At 51.4% G+C, this 6,945-nt stretch overlaps 5 non-coding genes across 5 annotated transcripts; all 5 read right to left on the bottom strand.

Annotated features, from left to right (window-relative positions):
* Positions 1–361: 361 nt before the first annotated feature.
* Positions 362–480, bottom strand: LOC126231618 (5S ribosomal RNA). Its single transcript, XR_007544399.1, has one exon. It is a non-coding gene; the product is annotated as a 5S ribosomal RNA (ribosomal RNA).
* Positions 481–1,688: 1,208 nt separating this feature from the next.
* Positions 1,689–1,807, bottom strand: LOC126231617 (5S ribosomal RNA). Its single transcript, XR_007544398.1, has one exon. It is a non-coding gene; the product is annotated as a 5S ribosomal RNA (ribosomal RNA).
* Positions 1,808–3,016: 1,209 nt separating this feature from the next.
* Positions 3,017–3,135, bottom strand: LOC126231614 (5S ribosomal RNA). The gene has a single exon (XR_007544396.1). It is a non-coding gene; the product is annotated as a 5S ribosomal RNA (ribosomal RNA).
* Positions 3,136–4,344: 1,209 nt separating this feature from the next.
* Positions 4,345–4,463, bottom strand: LOC126231613 (5S ribosomal RNA). The gene has a single exon (XR_007544395.1). It is a non-coding gene; the product is annotated as a 5S ribosomal RNA (ribosomal RNA).
* A 1,210-nt stretch (positions 4,464–5,673) lies between these two features.
* LOC126231612 (5S ribosomal RNA) lies at positions 5,674–5,792 on the bottom strand. The gene has a single exon (XR_007544394.1). It is a non-coding gene; the product is annotated as a 5S ribosomal RNA (ribosomal RNA).
* Between the last annotated feature and the right edge of the window lie 1,153 nt (positions 5,793–6,945).

Raw genomic sequence — 6,945 nt, 5'->3', positions numbered from 1 at the left:
CACCCATCTGAGTAGTAACGTTGTTGCTTGACTTCGGTGATCGGACGAGAACGGCAGATTTGTATATTTTTTTTTTTTTTTTTTTTTTTACTTTGTGGAATTTTGCACGGCTACAAAACAGTAGGCCCTGACGTATTTCAAAACTCATATGTCGATTCGTAGTGTGTTGTTATTTCCGAGGCGTTCTAGCACTCTCCTTTCGCGCATTCTTGCTCAAACTGAGTTCATTACTGTAATTTTGTGTTTTACGTTTAGTACAGTACTTTAAAATGCTTGTGGAAGCATCTTTGTCGCACCTGAAAGTTTGTACGAAAAAGAGGCCTGGCAGGTGTAGCGACGTAAAAATTAAAAAATGAGATAGAGCCAACAGCACCCGGTGTTCCCAGGCGGTCACCCATCCAAGTACTAACCGGGCCCGATGTTGCTTAACTTCGGTGATCGGACGAGAACCGGTGTATTCAACATGGTATGGCCGTTGGCGTCCTTATACTGTAGCCGCACCACAGAAGAAGCATTCGCCTCTTCTCCCAACACATGCAATCGCCGCTTTCCGTGGCACATTTGACGCAAAGCACGTCTTTCCACCTCGAAGGTAGCGCGGAGTGCGCGCTCGCCTCGGCGTCTCATAGGCGACTGCCGAACGTAGGTGAGGCGAACAACACAGCTGCTCGATGCACCGCCTGTCATTCGTTTGGTGCGTGCGGCCTCCCTCCGACACTGGCTGGCGACGCACCTTGTTCCTGTTATCCGGCGCAGGGCTTGCTCGCGGCCGGGCGGCGGGGGGACTGCGCGGGGTGTGGCAGTGTCCTGCTGGACCGACGGAAGCTTTCTCACCTGGCTGACACACGCCGCGCTTCCAGATACTTGCGTAATTTGCGCGGTGCATTCGCGCCTGTCCCCCCTTCCGTCCCGACTTGTCCCGACTTTGCTCGAACTGCCGCTCGCTGCCGCTCGGGTCGCGGTCCATATGACAGCACAAGCGCGAGAAACGTCTGCGGGAGGAGGCGAGACGACGAGAGAATAAATCTATGATTACAAATCGAATTTGGAGCTGCACGCCGCTGCAGAACGATAGGCTGGCGCTAACGCATTTCGGAGCATACCGCCCGATTCGCACTGTTTTGTCGTTTTCAAAGACTTACGGGCAAACTTGGTTAGCACATTCTCCTTCAAACTGAGTTAATTACTGCCGTTTCGTACCTTACGGCCGTTTAAAATGCTTAAGGAAGTCTCTTTGTCACAACAGAAAGGTGGTATGGAAAGAGGGCTGGCAGGCAGGAGTAGTGACTAAAAAGCGAAAAATGAAGACAGCCAGAGTTCCCAGGCGCTCACCCATCTGAGTAGTAACGTTGTTGCTTGACTTCGGTGATCGGACGAGAACGGCAGATTTGTATATTTTTTTTTTTTTTTTTTTTTACTTTGTGGAATTTTGCACGGCTACAAAACAGTAGGCCCTGACGTATTTCAAAACTCATATGTCGATTCGTAGTGTGTTGTTATTTCCGAGGCGTTCTAGCACTCTCCTTTCGCGCATTCTTGCTCAAACTGAGTTCATTACTGTAATTTTGTGTTTTACGTTTAGTACAGTACTTTAAAATGCTTGTGGAAGCATCTTTGTCGCACCTGAAAGTTTGTACGAAAAAGAGGCCTGGCAGGTGTAGCGACGTAAAAATTAAAAAATGAGATAGAGCCAACAGCACCCGGTGTTCCCAGGCGGTCACCCATCCAAGTACTAACCGGGCCCGATGTTGCTTAACTTCGGTGATCGGACGAGAACCGGTGTATTCAACATGGTATGGCCGTTGGCGTCCTTATACTGTAGCCGCACCACAGAAGAAGCATTCGCCTCTTCTCCCAACACATGCAATCGCCGCTTTCCGTGGCACATTTGACGCAAAGCACGTCTTTCCACCTCGAAGGTAGCGCGGAGTGCGCGCTCGCCTCGGCGTCTCATAGGCGACTGCCGAACGTAGGTGAGGCGAACAACACAGCTGCTCGATGCACCGCCTGTCATTCGTTTGGTGCGTGCGGCCTCCCTCCGACACTGGCTGGCGACGCACCTTGTTCCTGTTATCCGGCGCAGGGCTTGCGCGCGGCCGGGCGGCGGGGGGACTGCGCGGGGTGTGGCAGTGTCCTGCTGGACCGACGGAAGCTTTCTCACCTGGCTGACACACGCCGCGCTTCCAGATACTTGCGTAATTTGCGCGGTGCATTCGCGCCTGTCCCCCCTTCCGTCCCGACTTGTCCCGACTTTGCTCGAACTGCCGCTCGCTGCCGCTCGGGTCGCGGTCCATATGACAGCACAAGCGCGAGAAACGTCTGCGGGAGGAGGCGAGACGACGAGAGAATAAATCTATGATTACAAATCGAATTTGGAGCTGCACGCCGCTGCAGAACGATAGGCTGGCGCTAACGCATTTCGGAGCATACCGCCCGATTCGCACTGTTTTGTCGTTTTCAAAGACTTACGGGCAAACTTGGTTAGCACATTCTCCTTCAAACTGAGTTAATTACTGCCGTTTCGTACCTTACGGCCGTTTAAAATGCTTAAGGAAGTCTCTTTGTCACAACAGAAAGGTGGTATGGAAAGAGGGCTGGCAGGCAGGAGTAGTGACTAAAAAGCGAAAAATGAAGACAGCCAGAGTTCCCAGGCGCTCACCCATCTGAGTAGTAACGTTGTTGCTTGACTTCGGTGATCGGACGAGAACGGCAGATTTGTATATTTTTTTTTTTTTTTTTTTTTTACTTTGTGGAATTTTGCACGGCTACAAAACAGTAGGCCCTGACGTATTTCAAAACTCATATGTCGATTCGTAGTGTGTTGTTATTTCCGAGGCGTTCTAGCACTCTCCTTTCGCGCATTCTTGCTCAAACTGAGTTCATTACTGTAATTTTGTGTTTTACGTTTAGTACAGTACTTTAAAATGCTTGTGGAAGCATCTTTGTCGCACCTGAAAGTTTGTACGAAAAAGAGGCCTGGCAGGTGTAGCGACGTAAAAATTAAAAAATGAGATAGAGCCAACAGCACCCGGTGTTCCCAGGCGGTCACCCATCCAAGTACTAACCGGGCCCGATGTTGCTTAACTTCGGTGATCGGACGAGAACCGGTGTATTCAACATGGTATGGCCGTTGGCGTCCTTATACTGTAGCCGCACCACAGAAGAAGCATTCGCCTCTTCTCCCAACACATGCAATCGCCGCTTTCCGTGGCACATTTGACGCAAAGCACGTCTTTCCACCTCGAAGGTAGCGCGGAGTGCGCGCTCGCCTCGGCGTCTCATAGGCGACTGCCGAACGTAGGTGAGGCGAACAACACAGCTGCTCGATGCACCGCCTGTCATTCGTTTGGTGCGTGCGGCCTCCCTCCGACACTGGCTGGCGACGCACCTTGTTCCTGTTATCCGGCGCAGGGCTTGCGCGCGGCCGGGCGGCGGGGGGACTGCGCGGGGTGTGGCAGTGTCCTGCTGGACCGACGGAAGCTTTCTCACCTGGCTGACACACGCCGCGCTTCCAGATACTTGCGTAATTTGCGCGGTGCATTCGCGCCTGTCCCCCCTTCCGTCCCGACTTGTCCCGACTTTGCTCGAACTGCCGCTCGCTGCCGCTCGGGTCGCGGTCCATATGACAGCACAAGCGCGAGAAACGTCTGCGGGAGGAGGCGAGACGACGAGAGAATAAATCTATGATTACAAATCGAATTTGGAGCTGCACGCCGCTGCAGAACGATAGGCTGGCGCTAACGCATTTCGGAGCATACCGCCCGATTCGCACTGTTTTGTCGTTTTCAAAGACTTACGGGCAAACTTGGTTAGCACATTCTCCTTCAAACTGAGTTAATTACTGCCGTTTCGTACCTTACGGCCGTTTAAAATGCTTAAGGAAGTCTCTTTGTCACAACAGAAAGGTGGTATGGAAAGAGGGCTGGCAGGCAGGAGTAGTGACTAAAAAGCGAAAAATGAAGACAGCCAGAGTTCCCAGGCGCTCACCCATCTGAGTAGTAACGTTGTTGCTTGACTTCGGTGATCGGACGAGAACGGCAGATTTGTATATTTTTTTTTTTTTTTTTTTTTTACTTTGTGGAATTTTGCACGGCTACAAAACAGTAGGCCCTGACGTATTTCAAAACTCATATGTCGATTCGTAGTGTGTTGTTATTTCCGAGGCGTTCTAGCACTCTCCTTTCGCGCATTCTTGCTCAAACTGAGTTCATTACTGTAATTTTGTGTTTTACGTTTAGTACAGTACTTTAAAATGCTTGTGGAAGCATCTTTGTCGCACCTGAAAGTTTGTACGAAAAAGAGGCCTGGCAGGTGTAGCGACGTAAAAATTAAAAAATGAGATAGAGCCAACAGCACCCGGTGTTCCCAGGCGGTCACCCATCCAAGTACTAACCGGGCCCGATGTTGCTTAACTTCGGTGATCGGACGAGAACCGGTGTATTCAACATGGTATGGCCGTTGGCGTCCTTATACTGTAGCCGCACCACAGAAGAAGCATTCGCCTCTTCTCCCAACACATGCAATCGCCGCTTTCCGTGGCACATTTGACGCAAAGCACGTCTTTCCACCTCGAAGGTAGCGCGGAGTGCGCGCTCGCCTCGGCGTCTCATAGGCGACTGCCGAACGTAGGTGAGGCGAACAACACAGCTGCTCGATGCACCGCCTGTCATTCGTTTGGTGCGTGCGGCCTCCCTCCGACACTGGCTGGCGACGCACCTTGTTCCTGTTATCCGGCGCAGGGCTTGCGCGCGGCCGGGCGGCGGGGGGACTGCGCGGGGTGTGGCAGTGTCCTGCTGGACCGACGGAAGCTTTCTCACCTGGCTGACACACGCCGCGCTTCCAGATACTTGCGTAATTTGCGCGGTGCATTCGCGCCTGTCCCCCCTTCCGTCCCGACTTGTCCCGACTTTGCTCGAACTGCCGCTCGCTGCCGCTCGGGTCGCGGTCCATATGACAGCACAAGCGCGAGAAACGTCTGCGGGAGGAGGCGAGACGACGAGAGAATAAATCTATGATTACAAATCGAATTTGGAGCTGCACGCCGCTGCAGAACGATAGGCTGGCGCTAACGCATTTCGGAGCATACCGCCCGATTCGCACTGTTTTGTCGTTTTCAAAGACTTACGGGCAAACTTGGTTAGCACATTCTCCTTCAAACTGAGTTAATTACTGCCGTTTCGTACCTTACGGCCGTTTAAAATGCTTAAGGAAGTCTCTTTGTCACAACAGAAAGGTGGTATGGAAAGAGGGCTGGCAGGCAGGAGTAGTGACTAAAAAGCGAAAAATGAAGACAGCCAGAGTTCCCAGGCGCTCACCCATCTGAGTAGTAACGTTGTTGCTTGACTTCGGTGATCGGACGAGAACGGCAGATTTGTATATTTTTTTTTTTTTTTTTTTTTTTACTTTGTGGAATTTTGCACGGCTACAAAACAGTAGGCCCTGACGTATTTCAAAACTCATATGTCGATTCGTAGTGTGTTGTTATTTCCGAGGCGTTCTAGCACTCTCCTTTCGCGCATTCTTGCTCAAACTGAGTTCATTACTGTAATTTTGTGTTTTACGTTTAGTACAGTACTTTAAAATGCTTGTGGAAGCATCTTTGTCGCACCTGAAAGTTTGTACGAAAAAGAGGCCTGGCAGGTGTAGCGACGTAAAAATTAAAAAATGAGATAGAGCCAACAGCACCCGGTGTTCCCAGGCGGTCACCCATCCAAGTACTAACCGGGCCCGATGTTGCTTAACTTCGGTGATCGGACGAGAACCGGTGTATTCAACATGGTATGGCCGTTGGCGTCCTTATACTGTAGCCGCACCACAGAAGAAGCATTCGCCTCTTCTCCCAACACATGCAATCGCCGCTTTCCGTGGCACATTTGACGCAAAGCACGTCTTTCCACCTCGAAGGTAGCGCGGAGTGCGCGCTCGCCTCGGCGTCTCATAGGCGACTGCCGAACGTAGGTGAGGCGAACAACACAGCTGCTCGATGCACCGCCTGTCATTCGTTTGGTGCGTGCGGCCTCCCTCCGACACTGGCTGGCGACGCACCTTGTTCCTGTTATCCGGCGCAGGGCTTGCTCGCGGCCGGGCGGCGGGGGGACTGCGCGGGGTGTGGCAGTGTCCTGCTGGACCGACGGAAGCTTTCTCACCTGGCTGACACACGCCGCGCTTCCAGATACTTGCGTAATTTGCGCGGTGCATTCGCGCCTGTCCCCCCTTCCGTCCCGACTTGTCCCGACTTTGCTCGAACTGCCGCTCGCTGCCGCTCGGGTCGCGGTCCATATGACAGCACAAGCGCGAGAAACGTCTGCGGGAGGAGGCGAGACGACGAGAGAATAAATCTATGATTACAAATCGAATTTGGAGCTGCACGCCGCTGCAGAACGATAGGCTGGCGCTAACGCATTTCGGAGCATACCGCCCGATTCGCACTGTTTTGTCGTTTTCAAAGACTTACGGGCAAACTTGGTTAGCACATTCTCCTTCAAACTGAGTTAATTACTGCCGTTTCGTACCTTACGGCCGTTTAAAATGCTTAAGGAAGTCTCTTTGTCACAACAGAAAGGTGGTATGGAAAGAGGGCTGGCAGGCAGGAGTAGTGACTAAAAAGCGAAAAATGAAGACAGCCAGAGTTCCCAGGCGCTCACCCATCTGAGTAGTAACGTTGTTGCTTGACTTCGGTGATCGGACGAGAACGGCAGATTTGTATATTTTTTTTTTTTTTTTTTTTTACTTTGTGGAATTTTGCACGGCTACAAAACAGTAGGCCCTGACGTATTTCAAAACTCATATGTCGATTCGTAGTGTGTTGTTATTTCCGAGGCGTTCTAGCACTCTCCTTTCGCGCATTCTTGCTCAAACTGAGTTCATTACTGTAATTTTGTGTTTTACGTTTAGTACAGTACTTTAAAATGCTTGTGGAAGCATCTTTGTCGCACCTGAAAGTTT

The sequence above is a fragment of the Schistocerca nitens genome, unplaced genomic scaffold (genome assembly GCF_023898315.1).
Source record: "Schistocerca nitens isolate TAMUIC-IGC-003100 unplaced genomic scaffold, iqSchNite1.1 HiC_scaffold_399, whole genome shotgun sequence".
NCBI lineage: Eukaryota > Metazoa > Arthropoda > Insecta > Orthoptera > Acrididae > Schistocerca > Schistocerca nitens.
This window is presented reverse-complemented; position numbering and strand designations above follow the sequence as displayed.